General features: G+C 32.7%; 1 pseudogene; it reads left to right on the plus strand.

Annotated features, from left to right (window-relative positions):
- Positions 1-4,924: 4,924 nt before the first annotated feature.
- Positions 4,925-5,512, plus strand: LOC149552086 (protein-tyrosine-phosphatase IBR5 pseudogene; annotated as a pseudogene).
- Positions 5,513-19,719: the final 14,207 nt, after the last annotated feature.

The following is a 19,719-nucleotide window of genomic DNA, read 5'->3' on the forward strand; positions in this document are numbered from 1 at the left end:
GCTCTAATGAATATGATAAGATTATTGTAGTAGGGGAAAGGATTTTGAATGATGAGTTTTGATAAGAATTGATTATGAAATTTTTTGTAAGGCAACAAATTAGATCTAAGAATTTGTTGTAGACTTTGAACCCCAATGGATCAAAATTTGATCTAGTTGTAAGAGAAATGTGTCACAAATGGGTTTCAAAAAATGAAGAATTAAATCAATTTTACTTTATTTCCTGTAGATCTTAAAAGTTGGCTATTACTTGTCTGCATGGAATATTTTAGCTTCAGTTAGCCACTTTTGCTGAGAACACCTGCAGATCTATAGAAGAATTTTTGGCCATATCTGTTATATGGAATGTGTTTATCAAGTTATCAAGAATTGTGTATGTATTTGAGGATTTGAGATGAGAATCAGAATGAAACTAAAAATAATCCTCAGATAGTTATCACAGTCTTGAATCATCCCTGGGTATACCCACCCTGGTTTTGTAGTGCCAGAAGAGTAGAAAACCACCCTTGGTTTTGTTGAAGTTGGGCCCAAATGGTTTTGCACATACAATTGCTAATAAGAATTGGCTAATCTTTAGATTGTGTGAGTATTATCACCTTGGTATTAGGTATTTTTTTTCTTGGTAGTTTTAAAACACCAACACCTTCTTCTATGAATATCCTTTAAATACATTTCTTGCTTTATTTCTCACAACCTCACCTTGTTAATTCATTTTGTTTTTGATAACCCATTTAGTTCCTATAAAATTCTTATCTTTAAGTCAAGAACCAATTCACATGTCTCATTTTTTACAATCTACTCTATTTATTCCTTTATTGATTGAATCTAATGATCATCCTTGCTTGCCTCATCTATGCTCTTTAGTTCAACTTAATAAATCAAACACAATTCTTTGTGTACTTTATTTCTTTTCATAACATCTTTTTCTTTGCTTCCAATAATTTTATTAGCATGGTGATTCTTAGTCAAAATCCTGTTAGATGTAGGTGTCTCTTTATTCCACAACTTGAACATCATTCTACAAATCATTGTTATCTCAAAGAAAATTTCAACATTTTCTATGATAGGCTAAGGATTAGCTTCTTCTAACAAAAATCTTAGTTCTTTGATTAAAACATCTATGATCTTTTTATTTTGATGAATAACCAAGGAACATACCTTCATCACTTCTTGCGTCAAACTTACCAACATAATCATCTCTTTTTATGTAACTCTTACTTCCAAATATTGTGAAATACTTCATTGAGGGTGCATGCCCAAACCATAATTCATAGGGAGTCTTGTTTTTACCTTTTCTAATCTAAAATCTATTCATTTTGTATTGATGTATTGACTTATTCTCTCCAAAATGTTTTTGATACATCATTCTCAAACATCAAGACTCTCACTTCTTCTATTACAGACCTATTCTTTCAACAATTCCATTTTTCTCAGGAGTCTTAGGTACTGATAACTATCTATTAATGTCATTTACTTTACAAACAATGTTAAACTCATTCAACGTAAATTATCCACCTCTCTCTGATCTTAAAAATTAAATCTTCACTCCATATTCATTTTCAACTCTATTCTTAAACAACTTAAACTATTCAAATCCCTCAGATTTTTCTTTAAGGAACACTACCCACATCATCCTAGTAAAGTCATCAACAAAAATAATGAATTAACTTTCACCATAGAATCCTCTTGTCCTAGTAGGACCACTCAGATCTGTATGAACAATCTCCAATTTTGATGTTGTAGAGAATTTCTTTCTAGGAAAAGGGTTTTTCTTTTTCTTAGCCATAACATATTCTTTGCACGCAACATTAGTAGGTTTCACAATTTAAGGTAAATTTTTGACAACAAATGTACTACTATCCTTTACAATATTATTAAAGTTTATATGACAAAACTTTATATACCACAACCAACTACTATCCACTTTTGTATCTAAACATGTCATCTCTATAGGCTTTAGCTGAAAAAACATTACCTCTAGATGTTGTACCACTAACAATCAACTTACCATTTTAATCCTTGATAATGCATGTCTTCTTTGTGCATTGTAACTAATATCCCTTATGAAACAACTTTCCAACACTCAATAGGTTATGCTATAATCCATAAACAAAGTAGACATCATATGTGTTAGTCTTTCCATCAAGAGTAATACTCCTTGATATGACAAACCACATTGTTACGAACTCTAACAATCCCTCCATCATGACTACTGAACTTAACAAATTTATTCATGTAACCAATCATATGGTGTAAATAACCACTATTTATGATCTAATCAACTTTATTTTTCAACCTGCAAAACTAGAGCTTTCTCTTCTTTGTATTCTATTTTTGGATTTATTTTTTATAGCTACTATTGGGACTCAAAATTGAAGCCTTGATTTTGAGTACCATTCTAAATTTCAAGTCTAACTAAACACCTATACGTGCTTTTAATTCATGTGTACTTGACCATCATTTTGAGACCTATGAAGTGTTTTATGTTTCTAACACCTTGTGTTCAGTATGTACATGTGTCCTATGATAATAAATTAACATTTCGAGTCATTTTGTGAAGTTTCATTTTGAACATTGTTCAAATCTACATTTTTTCCTAAGTGTGAAATAGTGATAGGAAGCCTAGTTTGCAATTAAATATCTTGCATCTAGTTAAGTTTCATGACTCACTCCTTTGGGAGTCTTTAGTATGTGTATCAAAGAACCTAGGTTTCATATTTCAAGCTATTTTGCTATGCTTTGACTATGTTTTGAATCCATCAAATTTGGTTGTTTATTGTTGTCATGCTAATGCATATTCCCCATAATTCTAGGAGGCCCTATTTGACCAATTAAAAATTTGACCCAGTTGACCAAAATGAAGAAATTTCTTTTGTATTACATTCTATAAATCAAATACTTGCTATGCTCTAGATTTGAGCCAATGAAAAATCCATTTGACTAATTTTCAGATGTGATTCTAAATACAATTTATGAATTTTTATTGGTGTCTAAAATTGCAAATTGATCGGTAGCCCTATTTAGGATGTCATAACTCTGAATCCATGATAGATGAGACCAAATGGATTATACCACTATGTTCTACTTTGAAAATAATTCAAGTATGCCAGTTTTCAAGTCTTGATGAGTCTGTCTACACACTTTCCTAAGTCCATTCCATTTGTGAAAATCACTATTCTACCAATGCTATCAATTCTATAATTCTGAGCATCCAACTTCACATGATTGCAAATTTTTCCCATTTATTTTTCATGAGCCAAAATTACAAATTTATATTCTCCTCATGGCAGTAAACTAATTCCCCAATTTTCGTGCACCCAAGTGTCTGTTTGTCTTATTTTCAAAGCCAAAACCAAACACTTTATTGTTTTTTGACATGTTTATCTACAGAACAATGTGATGTTGGTCAATATCTATTGACCTCAAAGTCATCATGACATGAAATCTAACAAGGTGGGAGTTTATGAACCAAAGAGCATACATGTTAGCTATTAGAGCCCAATCAACTGTTTCTATTAGTTTTTAAGGCCAACTTGAGGACCTCTCGGCAAAAAGTGGATAGTTATTAGAAAAGAGGTAAAATTAGTTTTTCAATGATTAAGTAGTGAATGATTTTGTTTTTAATCAATATAAGAAGTTGGACAAATCAGTTGGAAATATTAGTCATCTAAAAATAATTTTTTTTTAGCTAGACCCACTTTGGGGCCCGACTAACTTCATTAGACTAATAAAATTTGAGGGAATCAATTTTTTTTATATAAAAAAGGATATGATGGTTTTAATAATTATAAGGCTTGCAATGCATAGATATCGTCATGTGAGATTGAATGGATATAAGGAATTATACATGATAAAATATAAGGAAGGAAGTGGAGTTTTATCAAATGAATTACATGACTCAATTGTGCTAAGGAACACTTCATTTGTTCTTTTCCTATTAAATTCATGTCTTATATTTTTCAAGGTAAAATGTGTTATGGGTCCTCTACCATAGGGATTGATCTAGAGTTGTGCTATCATCATCAGAGCCTAGATGATGTTCCATTAAAGATGAACATGTTGAGTTGTGTAGTTAGCTAAGAAATAGCTTTATATAGCATAGAAGTGAAAATTCATAAAGAAGAAACAACTAATGATGGTTTATGTAGAATAAAGACTCTAGAGACAAGAACACCATGAATGAATTACTACAGTGAAAGGCCTTTTAGGAAATGTTTTTGAAAGGGGTTTGAATTGATATAGTTGAAGGGGATGCCTCGTTCATCAAGAAGCTTGATTGGATATTTTGTATGCCCAAAAACATTAATCCATTGCATGCTTATTTGGGAGGAAATGCTTGTAAACCACATGAAAATAGTGATTACAAGGAGTGATAGAAAATGCAAATGAAATAGGATTCATGAATGTAGACAATCTCAGTCAATGTCTATAAAGGGCTACTAGAGGAAGAGGCGACTGGTGTGTTGTAAGACCATGGGGCTTTCCAGTAAATGAAATTGATATGGAATGATAGAATGCAAAGAGTCTTGTAGGTGATGATGGAACATGATTAATCTATGGATACCTTGTTGAACCATTATATTTAGACCATATGCATCATCGATTGGATAAAGTGTTAGCTTGATTTTCCAAATTAAAAAGAAGGCTGATAGAGTATTGCATCTGCTTGTCTAGACTGCATAAGGTCATCCTACTCAAACAAGCATTATGAGGAAATGTTGCACACCTACTGGAAATTGTGAGATGGAGGTGTGAAAGCTTGATTGAGGGTCAACATCTATTTTTGGTCATGCAATCTAAGATGTAACATGTTGGAGGTTTGTGACCAAGAAAAAACTCTCCTGACCTTCCAAACAACTAGCTTGTGAGGCAGGACACCTTCTTTGTTAGTACAAGGGGATGGCGATGATGAAATGCAAAACACATGGGAAAGACACTAGATCCCTTATTTTTATTATAGTGTGAGAGGGAGAACCCATGTGTAATTTGTGACCATTATCATAGGTTTGAAGAGGGAGAAGTATGTGGCATGTGAGGCCATCATATGTAGGGTGTCAATGAAAAATCATCCCAAATTCCTAGTGCCTTCCTGACTAAGGTTTTGCTTGCCTTTCTTTATCTTCACAGCTATGATAACACCTCTCATGCTGAGTTTCTCAAAGCCCAAGAAATTTATAGGATACTTAATACAGTGCATGCTTGCCAAAATCTTTATAAAAAATATTTTGTTTATCACCACCTCAAAGAAGAGAAAACCTTACCTTTCAATGAAGTTGTTGAATTCATTGAGCAATGCAATAAAGACAAGGTTCGAGTACTTGTACACTACATGGTAGGGAAGAATATATCTCCTACTATTTTGATCACCTATTTGATGCAATAAAACGGATGACATCTTCCTAAAAGTTATTACTGGGTAAAAGATTGAAGGCCCTCAATTAATTTGAACTCAACTATGCTTAAACAATTGCAAGATTACAAAAAAGAACTTTTCATGAGAAAATTCAAGTGATAGTGTCAATCTTCATGCAATAAGTATTGGAAATATGTCCAATCAATCAAATAATGTAAGTAACATGGTTTTCATTTATGGAAACATATTTGTTTTGCAGATTAGGCATGTTTATTGGTGAAGGAAAATTATCTAAGTATCAGATAGCATCACAACAACATGATAGATTTGATGATAGTAGAATATTCCCTCAAAGTATTCTCTTGATTAGTTAACTAGGGATGCATGAAATCATACTAATTACATATAATAGTGAGAATGTTCGTACAATCAACCAAGTCCAAGTTGTGAAGGAATTAGTAATGCAGTAATGAAATAGTGCAAAACAAAGCATATAAGAAAAATGTGTTAAATGACGATTTATTATTTTGAATTACCATTTACTAATAAGCTGACTCTAATGATGTTAAATGTGAGTTGACTAAGGAAGAATTTACCAATATGTTTCTTATAAGTAAAGAACTTCATTTGTGAAGTTAGATAAGAAGTGAAGAAGTGTGAGAAAGGAATAATCAATGATTGCAAACTTGATATGATCTTGTGAAATGAGAGTAACAAGTGAATGTGATATTATATATGATGTGAAACATTGTTATGTGAGATATGATGTAGATTGATACATGCGTAGTTTCTCTTATATGAAGAATTTTTAGTCAAAATATTTGCAAAGCACAATAAGTATCTCAGTATTGCATGTATACTTATTTCTTGAAGATCTTATTGTATAGTTGCATGTTAGGGCAATGTGCTCTTCTTGCACACATTTGTATATGATCCACCAAATCCTAATAGAGTTGAAGAAACTCCTAAAAGGGTTGAGGCTTCTAACAAGGCCTAGTCTCCTAATAGGGACTCGTGACACTATACATTCTTCATAGACTCCTAACAGGGTCAATATCCTTATTCAGATCCTTTATATAGTGAATTATCTAGTGGGTTTCATTCCCACTGGGGTTTTCCCTTGGCCAGGGTTTTCCTAGTTAAAAAAATATGGTGTTATGATCTCTCTTTGTGTATGGTTTTTTATATTGTTCAAAATTATTGGTTTACTTTCTTATGCATGTGGTAAAGTAATTAATAAAATCCAGTTGTCGAAAAAAAAATTGAAAATACTGATTCACCCCCCCTTCTCAGTATTATCTATTTCTAACAATTGGTATCAGAGCTTGGTTATTCAGAAGAGGCTTAATAGCTTGAATAAGATACCTATGGATATGTAACAATTGAAGAAAAATCTTGAAGAAGCTCTTGAATAAATTGATCTTCTTACTGATGAAAGAGATGGTCTGAAAGATAGATACAAGGATGCAAAAGCCTACATTAGTGAATTAAAGGACAAAATAGATGACCTGAAGAAAAAAGAATCTAGTAAGAAAACCAATGATGATGATATTGAAGATCTAAAGAAAGAAAATGAGATCCTAAAACATGAGTTGAAGATAGTTGAACTTAAGCTAAGTCTTAAGAAAAATGGAGGAAAGAACAACTTTGAAATTAAAGTTAAAAATGTAGATCTGAGATCCCAATTAAGCAAGGTAACATCTGAATTGGAATCTATTAAGATAGATTATATAGAAGAAAAATACAACACCATTATGAAAGTGAATTGGCACAAACCAAATAGAAACTTGAGAAACTATTTACCAGCAGTGATAAGATTGAAGAAAAAATATGTACACAAAGACCTAGTTATGACAAGACTGGCTTCAATTCTTTTTTGGACAATCTATTGAGAGAAAGGAATTTGATAATCTCGAAGTCAATAAAGATCTAAGCAAGATAGATGATACATCTAAGGACAAAGAGAATGTTACTCATTCTAAGAAAGATAAGGAATCTAATCATGATATGGGCAACAAAAGAAAGGAATCTTATGCCTAGTGTGATGAACTTGAACACACCAAAGTCAATTGCAAAGATAAGTTCTTCAAACCTATTTCAAAGTTTTATTGCCATAACTATCATGGATATGTTCATTATGTAGTAGATTGTAAGAAACCTAAATTTTGATATAATAATACAAATAGTAGGATATATAGGAATGCTAACAATGTAGGAAACAAAAGATCTCACAGTAATGAAAGTAGAGAAAGAAGAAAAATTGTTAGCTACAAATGCAAAAATCTTGGACACATTGCAAGAAATTTCAGAGCACTTGATGACCAACAGAATGAATAGAAGAGAAATGTACCTGTATGTCAGTTATGCAATAACTTTGCACACATAGCGAAGTTTTGTAGAATGGACAGAAGAGACCTAAATAGGAATTAAAATTATAGAAGGAAAAATAGAAGAAATGATATGAAGGATAAAAAAAATGAATTAAAGGAATTATTTGTAAAGGCAAAGGAACCAAGATGCTCTCATATAGTTACAGAAGATGTACCTAACAAGATAATGAAGTCACTTATTGTTTGTGACTCCTCTTACCAAAACTAAGCATTCTTAGTGAAACAGAATATCAGTTATTGATAACTGATGTTAGAGAAAGTATCAAATGTCGCATAGTTGATAGTATGCAGTAGACATTGAGAGAAGTATACATTGGAGTGTGCATTTCTTGATGAGATTAGGATAAGGATATGAAAGAAGAATAACCTCTCTGTTGCATAGAGACAGTACACTAAACTAGTGGCAGGTATGCATTTAATGCAAAGTATAGATTGTGAAAGATTTAAGGGATGCAAATTGATTTGCATACATCATTTGTTTGTGCAAAGTCTAATGTGAGATCAAAGAAATATTTGAAGAATTAAAGAGGCTTGCAATTACACAAAGTCACCAGAAAACCCTCATACATGAAATTAAGGTATTTTTTAAATTGTTGAACATAATCTTTTAGAAATGGCAAGACAAGAAGTTTTTAAAGTAAGCAATAGACCTAGATACAATTTCAAGAAACACCCATTTGTTTCTTTGCTTGATGACCTTATTGGAGCATCCTCATAAGTTCCAAAAAATGTTCTTCATGTTAAAGATATAAGAGGATATATTCATTGCAAGATTGAAAGCATAGGTGATTTAGATATTCATAAGGATTTGGAGGCAATGTGCAGTAATGACTTGTCATTGAAACTTGATCATAGATACCTAGAATGACTTAACCTGGTTAAGCATATGTTCTACATAGATTTTGATAATAATGAATAGACAAGGATAATTCTGAGTAGAGTATACAATGATTTTCTATGGTTGGGAGATTCTATCATGTGTATTGATAATGACCTAATTCATAAGGTCATAGGTTTAAGCAATGAAGGATATAATCTAGTGAACATTAAGAATGTGTGCAAGCTAGTTGAGACAAATCTCAGTACATATTTTGATGGTAGAAACATAAGAGTCAACACTATTCAAGATGATGGGGTGAGACTCATTTGTAAGATTTTGGGATATAAGTACAATCATGGATCTAGGATAGATTCAATCCCTGTAGGATTTCTTTATGCAGCTTACTTGGTAGTAAGAGGTGAAGAGGTTAATATGTGTGACATTATCTAAACACAATTATTGGATAACATTTCTAGAATCAAGAAATCAAGGAGTGTAATCTTTAGGATTGAATCTCTATTGACACATATATTTTTCTATGCCACTAAGAAGTTCCTTGGAATCACAAATTGGAATGAAAATGAGTGCACAATGTAGTTAATCACTCGTGCATATAGATTGATACCTGAAATAGTTAGAGATAATGACACTGATAGAATAATGAATTCTTTCCAAATAGAAATGAAGCAAAGGTATATGATACCTCTTACGCTAGTAGACAAGTATAAGGATGAATTGTGTTTCATGGTTGAAATGGATTTCACTTGCATGGAAGTTGTAGTTCCTCAGGTAAAGTTCATTGAAACTATGGGATATGACATGGGTGAGGAATTAATTGAAGGATATGCATAGATAATCCTTCATTCTGAAGTTGATTCTAATTTTCCTAGATGGGACATATACATTGAGAAGATGAGAGAAGTTAAGACAAGCCAGATAATAAAGGATTTAAAGAAAAAAGGCGGATAAGGTGATTGACTCTATTTTGAAGGAATTAGGAATGAGTAGAAAAGAATTTTATGAGGTGAAAGGGATAGCCATGGAAATGAAGGCTAGTGGTCAATCTAAGCTATTGACCCCTAGACCCATTGCAGTGGGAAGAATTACTGAAGAGGTCATAGTTTCCTAGACAAGTGCACAGACACCTACTATGCCTTATGCAACAGTTGTGCAATAGTAACCTCTAAGGAATCCAGTGAATGCTAAAGAAGCATCAACTACAAGGAAGTCTTGAAGGCTTGAAAGGACTAGAACTACTCCTAAGAAAAGAGTAAAGTAGACTACAAGTGGTCCAAACAAGAAAAGAAGAACCTTGCATATTAGTTCTTATAATTTTCAAGAAGAAACTATGATAGACCAGTTGAACCAATTGATCAAGAAGCAAAGACATCGACAAGGAAAAAAGCATGGAAGCCAAAAGTAGAGAATCTTAACATACAAATCATTAATGGCAATAATTTTGTATAGTTTAATAAGTACTAAGATTTGTATAATAATATAGATAAAAGACAACTACAAAATGTAGTAGATAGGAATATGATCCTAAAAGATAAAAGGTTTGACAACATAAGTGCTTAGATACCTAAAGATTTATACAATAGATTGCTAAATAAAAAGAGTAGAGTTGTAGAAAAAGATAAGCAAATAAGAATTAATATGGTGAAAAAGTTATGTTTTGTACATAACGAGGAAGAAATAATAGTTATTTTGAAAGGTCTAGCACCTTTGTTAAGGAACAAAAAGAGACCCATTCTCCACATGAGACAAAATTATGAAGAAGTTGATAAGGTAACACAAAAGGCTATAGATTCTAGACACTTAAAGAGTGTGCATAGAAAAAGGAAGCAAGTCCCACTATAGAGAGTCCACCACACAATTTTGAGCAACCAACTAGAACACCTATTTCTAGTGATACACCACATATCACCATTAGCAATGAATCTATGCAAGTGGATAACACCAATGTGATAGTTGACAAAAATAAGGACCCCTTCAAGGATTTTGGTGCCAATATTGTTGGCAATATTGTGGATTATAGCAGCTCATTTGATGAAGTAGAAGATTAGGAGCCAAAGAAAGAAGAGGCACCTTCTATGAAGAAAATTGAATCTAGCAGTGAAGCAACTACTTTGAATGTACCCTTGACACTAGTAGCAGTAACACCATCTATACCACCTACTCAAGCAACAGTGGTGACAGCAACAACAACTCAATTAAATGAAGAAGATGAATCATAAAATCTCATATCTTCTTTGAGAAAATTGAAGAAATTAGTCAAGTCCATTGAAAAGACTTTGATTTCAATACTGGATAGAATGGAAAAGATAGTAAGCTTTGTTGAAACACCTACAAACATTCAACAATGCACAACAATCTTGTGTAAGGCTTTTGATGATGAGTTCACAACACTCACTAATGTGGCTACAATTCAAGCACAAATAGAGCATGATGGTAAACTGCTTAATACCATGTGTACAAATATAAAGAATGATATAAAAAATTTGAATGTATGCATTAAAGCATTAAGATAGAGTATTGAAGAAGGAAAACAAGTTAATGCTAAGTGCAACTTGGCCTGCATCAATCTTAAAATTATTGATGATAAAATCAAAGAGAAGGTAACTGAGCTTCAGATGCTCACTAACAACTTTTTGAGATAGAATCAGAAGATAGATACCATTAAGCACACAATGCAGACACTTCATGACATCATAATAAATATGCAAGAAAAAAGAGAGAAAGCTTTGAAGAGATTCACTTACTTAAGAGAACACTTGTTCCCACAAGTAACATTGCTAAAAAATCAATTGGAGTAATGCTTGGCAGAAAAATCCCCATATGACAAATTTGTGGCAATAGATTTAAATGCAACAAAGTTAGCCACATATGCCCTATGTGTGCTAATTAGTATATCTGATGCACTGAAAGATACTTGGAAGAAACACCTTACATAGTTGAAGACCATCTTCAATGACTGTTTTTCCAAGTTTTGATGCAGCTATCAAATTTTGACAAACTTTTTGTGACACCTTTGTCATTGATGTCAAAGGGGGATATATATATATATATATATATATATATATAGGGGATGAAATCCTCTTAAAACATGAATACAATGTTTTTACTATGTTATGGTTATTTGTTTTGTTTGGTATGACAACATGTTTGGGACTTAGCCAATTTTTTCAAAATGTTTGCATCAATGAAAAAGGGGGAGATTGTTGGAAATATGTCCAATCAATCAAATAAGGTAAGTAACATGGTTTTCAATTATGGAAACATATTTTTTTTACAGATTAGTCATATTCATTGGTGAAGGAAAATTGTCTAAATATTAGGCAGCATCACAACAACATGACAGATTTGATGATAGTAGAATATTCCCTTGAAATATTCTCTTGTGTAGTTAACCAAGTATGTATGACATCATACTGATGATGTATACTAGTGTGCATGTATGTATGATCAACCAAGTCCAAGTTGTGAAGGAATTAGTAATGCAATAATGATATAGTGCAGAACAAAGCATATCAGCAAAATGTGTTGAATGACTTCATTTATTATTTTGAATTACCATTTCCTAATAAGCTGACTCTAATGATGTTATGTGAACTAACTAAGAAATAATTTACCAATATGTTTGGTATAAGTAAAGAACTTCATTTGCGAAGTTAGATAAGAAGTGAAGAAGTGTGAGAAAGGAATAATCAGTGATTGTGAACTTGTGAAATGAGAGTTACAAGTGAATGCAATATTATATATGATGTGAAGCATTGTTATGGGAGATATGATGTAGATTGATATGTGTGTAGTCAATCTTATATGAAGAATTTTCAGTCAGAAGATTTGTGAAGCACAACAAGTATCTCAGTATTGTATGTATACTTATTTCTTGAAGATCTTATTCTATAGTTACATGTTAGGGTAGTGGGATCTTCTTGCACACATTTGTATATGATCCACTAACTCCTAACAAGGTTGAAGAAACTCCTAATAGGGTTGAGGCTTCTAACAAGGCCTAGTCTCCTAATAGGGACTCGAGACACTATACATTCTTCATAGACTCCTAACAAGGTCAATATCCTTAATGAGATCCTTTATATAGTGAATCATCTAGTGGGTTTCATCCCCATCAGGGTTTTCCCTTGGCCAGGGTTTTCCTAGTTAACAAAATATGGTGTTATGATCTCTCTTTGTGTATGGTTGTTTATATTGTTTAGCATTATTGGTTTACTTTCTTATGCATGTGGTAAAGTAATTAATAAAATCTAATTGGAGGCAAAAATATTGAAAATACCGATTCATCCCCCTTCTCAATATTATCTATTTCTAACACCAAGAAGATTTTTTGAGGATGTCCTCATGAATAAAAATTTGGAGGCCTACAATATTTACAGAGGAAATTTGGGACATATATCCCAAATTGATCTCATTGTCAACCCTTTATATCCTTTACTACCCTAGTACTCAATAGCTTAGTGTCTTAAAGACACAAGCTCTTTTGGGTAGACCAAACTCACGTGTGAGAATTGGATGGATAGCTAGCGACAACTTAGAAGAAATTTTGAACAACACACAACAAGGATGCTGACATGGTAGCCAACTAGACATATAAAAACAAAAAATGTAGCATGCTCCCGAGGTGGCCATGTCCATAGGTAGGACACATGGAGGCTCATCAGATTCTTTTCGGTGACATGGTAGGTTTTTGACTAGGATGCAAAAATGTGACATGTGGTAGGGCAGTAACATGCGCAAGATGGATGCACTAGATTGCAACATGTGGCAACATTGAAAGTTTTCATTTTTTCACAAAATGATGTTTCTTGAGGAATGAAAAACTATTGATGATGAATTAGATGATGTCACATAGCATTGTGTCAAAGGTTAGTGAGTAGTCAGTAGACCAATCAGGAAGTGTCATGTGACACCTAGGTGGCACAATTGTCTAGAGGATGCTAATGGGGTAGTATGAACCAATAAGAGAATGACATGTGACAATGACATAGCATAAGGGTGGTGAGCTAAGCTAACATGTCATGGTGATAGTGCATGAATAGGCAAATTAGGTGCTACCACGTGTCAGGCTAGTCAAATTTGGGCTGACCAAGTTTCAAAAAGAGAGGGAGAAATATAAATTCATAAAAATCCTTTATCATTATTATTTTACTCTTCTTACATGTAGAAATTTTTTAAATAAAAAAGGATATATTATAAAGTTTTTAACTTTAGTACAAAGTTAATTTTTTACAAAAAATACAGATTGGAGAATCAGTCAGGAACTTGAACTTCTAATGGATGCCCTAGGTATGCCTTTTAGGCCAATATATGACAATCATATCTCAAAAAAAAGGTCTTCAAATAAGATTTATAGATTTTCTATTTAGTTTTTCTATAGGAAGGATTATGTGTGAGATATTCTAGGTTTTGTCTGAGGTACTTGTTTGTCAACTACATTCTGGTATGGTAGTTTAGACTTGTTTTCTGATGAAATGGCAAAGTGGGTAGCTACTTGATGCATGATGCAAAAAAAAGGTGGAAGATTTGCATGTTGGTTTTCTTGTCCTGTTGAGGTGGAAGCTTGTGGTGAAGATGAAGATGGATGTATATCTTTCTTTTGACATCAAAGTGTGGGACACACTTTTCTATTTACCGAGGGAGTCTGATGCAGGAGCATCTTGCATGGGAAAATTAAATTATTAGAAAAAAAAAAAAAAAAAGAGAGAGAAAAAAAAAGGAAAAAAAAAAAAATGTGGAGGAGAGAGAAAGTGACGAAAATTAGAGGAGAAATAATAAAAAAAATAAAAAGGAGAAAAGAAAGAAAAAGGAGATTTCTATTTTCGAGGCGCATAGGTGATGTAAAAAGAAAAATAGTAAAAATAGTTGTCATTCCATTAATCGAGGTGTGTAGGTGGCAATTTAGAAGTTTGTGGAAAGATCCTTAAATCATGTATTTAATATTTGTTGGGTGCTTAGTTGTATTTGGGTGGGAATTTAATATTTATTTAAAATTAGTTGTATTTACCTTTTATCCCACATTGGTTGTGTTTGTAATGTCTTGGGTTAGAAGTGCCTATTTAAGCAAGGCTTATAATCGTTTGTAATCAAGTTCAAGAAGTTCAAGGAATGGAAGCTCTTCTAAAGGAAGTTGGAGAAATAGAAGCTCTTCAAGTGTAAGCTCTTGTAGTGAATTTTCAAGTATTAATGGATGCTTTATGAAGAATTTTTTTGTCATCTCTCTTCTGATGCAGGAGCATCTTGGTTGTGTTTGTAATGTCTTGGGTTAGAAGTGCCTATTTAAGCAAGGCTTATAATCATTTGTAATCAAGTTCAAGAAGTTCAAGGAATGGAAGCTCTTCTAAAGGAAGTTGGAGAAATAGAAGCTCTTCAAGTGTAAGCTCTTGTAGTGAATTTTCAAGTATTAATGGATGCTTTATGAAGCATTTTTTTTTGTCATCTCTCTATCTCCATCTTGTTGCATTTTTGGTTGTTAGTTGGTACGGGTGGTGTGGCCCCTCATCACTACTATATTTGGAGAGGACCTTAGTAAAAGTGATATTTTTCTTCCAAGTTAGTTGGTTAATGATTTTGGCATCATTTAAATTCATATCTAATATTATTATCAGAGCAAGGATTTCTCATTGTTTGGAGGAGATATTTCAAGTTTGTTATACACAATGATGAGATTCCATTCAGATTTTGGTTGTAGAGAGAAGAGAGAGGCTTTATAGAAAAATGGGATGGAATTCAAGTGGAAATGTGTCACTTTTAGATCAAATCTAGATTCTTCTTCCTTCTCTATATCTTTGTCCTTTTCTCTCATTAAAAGGGTTGGTTCTAGTCTTTTGGAAAGTTTCCATCCTTGTGATTCCACCATTCTTTATCATTTTCTCTATTATATGGACAACATTTTATGCAGTAAAAGTAGTTTCCACTCAAGAAATATCCCTAGATTTATTTAAGCTAACTTCTGTTGCTTCAAATATTCCAAGAAGAGTCTCTCTAGTAAACTTCTTAGTGCAAGGTATCACTTATTCAATCATTTGTGTAGTCTGCTTGAATAGTGGTGTTAATGTTTTTGAGATCTTCCAAATAATCTCATTTTCATCTTTAGATCCACTTCAAGACTTAATTCCCAGAATAATTTATGATACTCTACCAATATTTCTTCTTACATATTCATCTTCTATCATTTTAGTGTAATCACTTAAAAATGGTCATCTAGACTATTAGCTCCCTTCTTAGCATTTTGGCTAAATTAATTAAATCATTTACCTAGACCAAATTGCTAATAATCAATCAATTTTATTATAACCTATAGTTTGACTATGCTATCCTAAGTTCACTATTTGATTAAAAGAACATGTCCCCTTTTAATTAAATAAAAGATCCCATTCTTCTAACCCACTTAAAGTGCACACATAAAGTCCTTTTTCTATTTTGCAATTCAAAGAAAAGGCTTTGTGACTTTTGTCTTATATGAGAAGTCAACTTATATTCTATTGGTTGACTTGTGTGTGCATATGGATCACTCCTCTTTTCAAATTCCACCGTTGATCACCATCTTCATCTTGATCTCTACTGTTGGTACGAATTTAAAAGGGAGAGAGGTTTGCCCCTCAAAGGATCCATCTTTTGAGTAATGTTATGCTACAAGTTTTCTAACAAGTTTCTTTGGAGCTTTGTAGAGAACTTCTATTTCTTGTTTACATTCTCTCATACCATAGCATTTAAGCTTAGATTCATGTTGCATGTTAGTTTAGCTTCTATTTTACAATAATCTATCTCACATAGCTTAATATTTTGATTGTAACACTCTTATACATGTTTTAGCATAGCTGCATTTTGCATTCTCATCTTAGCTTAGTTTCCATACTTGCATTTCATTCTTGAGGAACTCCTTGAGACATTTGCATTCTTGCATCTTGTCTTTGGAACCTTCCATTACATGGTTTACTAGCAAGAAGAGTATTCCTAAGGCTCAGCTGAGAGCCCTTGAACTTGAAATACACTCTCTTGCACTCCATGGATAGGGAGCTGTAAGCTGGCATCCAAGCATTCCAAACTCATGGAATCATTTGGATAGAAGGGTTTAGAGTGGGACACTTTCAAGTGTACAATTAGCATTTTGAAACAAACATATCCAATTCTGTAATATGTTTCTCTTAGCATGCACATCACCTTTAGAGGTAGATTCTAAAGCTTTCCAAATTGCATGAGATTTTTCTAAGGATTTTACTTGAGTGTATTCATATTAGGAAGAGCTAACAATAATTCTTCTCTAGAAAACATATTGAACATAAATAGATCTCTTTCAACTTTACTAAACTTTTTAGAGTTTTATTTCTTCCACAATCTTCTTTCCATTCTTCATCATTAGCCAATATCTTGGACCCATACATAGAAGATGATTGTTTATCTTCTCTTTCTAGCTATCATAGTTAACTCCATTGAACTTGGGAATTTATTTTTTGAAATGACCCACCATTGATCTCCTTAAGATGTTATGTTTTTCCTTCAAGGACTTGATGCTCTGATACCACTTGTTTGAAAGTAAAGCCCACCAAGATCGTGGAGGGGGAGTGAATTAGTTACCAGATCTATATAACTTTTATCAACCTTATTAAACCTAGAGGATGTGAATAATATAATCAAAAACCATAAGAAGATATACATACACAATAAAACCATATATGTTAATTAGGGAAACCCTTGATTAGAGGAAAAGCCCCAATGGGGATGGTACCCACAAATTGATGTACTAATATAAAAGTTTTTTGTAACAGGATGAACTCTATTAGGAGCCAATGAATACATTTAGTACATATCAGTCCCTTTTAGGAGACTTTGAATCCTTATTGGGAATTTCCAACCCTATTAGGAGTTGTGTTAACCCTATTAGGAGTTATAGAAGGTAGATGGGCCCACTGTCCAAAAAAATTTAGGGGCAAGACCACCAAACTTGTTGTTCAACTAATCTTTGTATTATTCCTTACAAAATAATGGAATACTTAACTATGTCCTCTTGACTAGACCAAACCTCTTTATATCTCAATATCAGATCTTTGAACTTGAATCACATTGATCCCTTTGATCGCTTACACACATTTACCAACTTCACATATCACTTTTACTATTCACACTTGCACACTTCTTCATGCTTGCATACTCATTCTAATCTAAAGATTATCACAAGGAGAAAAAAACCTTCCTCTATACCATATCCTCAAAATAATTCTTTGAGTTGGCCTTGAGATTTTCCCAATTATTTATAATAGGACCTCATTAAGATATTACAAAATGGTACATCTTTTTGTAATCAAAAAATATTTATAGCTCATAGTAGATACAACTTCTCACATGTGTGACCTCTAATCTTGTGCACTCATTGATGTCATCATTAGGATGTCTTATATCACTATTTAACTTTTCTCATTATGATTCTATCCTAGTTAAGAGATACAATCCAAACATCAAAAACCACATCTCAGGTAATATTTTTGCACAATATCCTCTTTAATTCTTGAATAGCTCTCACATTTATTTGATTCTCTGCATGCACACTTTTCTACCTTATCGAGACATAATATAGAATATATTCTCAACTGCACTTGACCTCATCATCAAGCTCTTTATCTTCTTCATGATACTACAATACTTCATTAACATCTAAAAACTCTTCCTCAATTTATTGCTACAATCATTTCTTCAACAACATTCTCAAGTTTAGCAGGATGATCATCAAAACATATTGCAACCTTTTCATGTGTATCCATATGATTACGAAAACCCAATATTGCATTAGCTTGGAAAAAGAGTGATTCTTGCTTTGGATCCCTATCAGCTATAATGGATGAAGAGTTAACCCTACCATGTTCTTCAATAACACCAGGGATTCCACCTTTTGATAGCACATCGATCTCAGGATAATTTTTAGGAGAACAACTATTCAAAGCATGATCCCCATTTATTTCTCCTAATCTGCAATTGTTATCATCAGAAGATGAGGAAAACATGGAAAGGTCCTCTCTTTCAACTCTTCTTACCATCACTTCAACCATATTTTCAAATTTGGCAAAACATGATTTCACTTTCTCTTCAATACAAAATTCATCAAAAGGATTAAACATTGCATTTTCTTCAAGACAAGTAGATTCTAACATAGAATCATTACCAACCTTTGCAAATTGGAAATCATTTTTGCCAAAATCTTCAATGAAGTTAAACTTTCTATGTTCTAGAAGTGCATTAGCCATAAGATAATTTTCAAAAGAAACTCCATGGGAAATTTTATCTTTATTTTCTTCAAATCTGAAACTTTTTAAATTAGGTATAAACAAAGGCATGGAAAAAACTTCTTTGTCTATTTTTCTTACCATTTCTGTATCATTGTGAAGGATGTCTTCATTCAATGAAAGTTGAGCTTCTGGAAACCAAGGCATCTCTTGCTCTCCAAAAATAGAACGATTGGTTGATATGGGCTCTTCATTTAATAGTTTTTCATCAGGCACATGAGCTGAACGGTATATCCTTTTTTTTTTTTTTGATCTTGAATATTAAAGTACCTTTGATGTACACACTTTAATAGCTGAGCAAATTGGTAATCTTTGAAGGAGTCTAATCCTTTTTCTTTTGCTTCAGCTATACTTTGTTTAAATTGAGTCCAAAGGAAATGTAAATTGAAGTCACTCTCAACATCTATCTCTTTGAATGTGGGTTTTCTTCAGGTTTGCTTTCTTGATTGAACTTCTTGTCCACTTAGGACTGAAAAATTATAAGAGATGTGATCTTTTGGGATCTCTGAAACTTCATCATCATCCGCCTTTAGTTCCTTACTTGGCTGCAATGTCCTTTCTTTATAATGCTGCAAACAAAATTTCTTCACTTCCACCTCTTTAGTAGGTGATATCTTGCACAGATACTTTTCCATAACATAATAGTTGCATGATCTTCATTAACACTCAGGTTCATCTTTACTCCATGACTAATGCTTTTTCTCCAAGTTTCAAACATATCATGCAACATAGGATTAGTAGTGTGATGGAGTTCTATAAGGGAAGGGTCTGGTCTCCTTCCTTTCATTATTTTAATAGGCATGGTCCTTTTTAATCAACAAAGTCACCAATCTCTACAAGTTAGAGATAATAAAATTTGAA

The sequence above is a fragment of the Cupressus sempervirens genome, chromosome 6 (assembly GCF_028749045.1).
Source record: "Cupressus sempervirens isolate cs-2001-9-10 chromosome 6, ASM2874904v1, whole genome shotgun sequence".
NCBI lineage: Eukaryota > Viridiplantae > Streptophyta > Pinopsida > Cupressales > Cupressaceae > Cupressus > Cupressus sempervirens.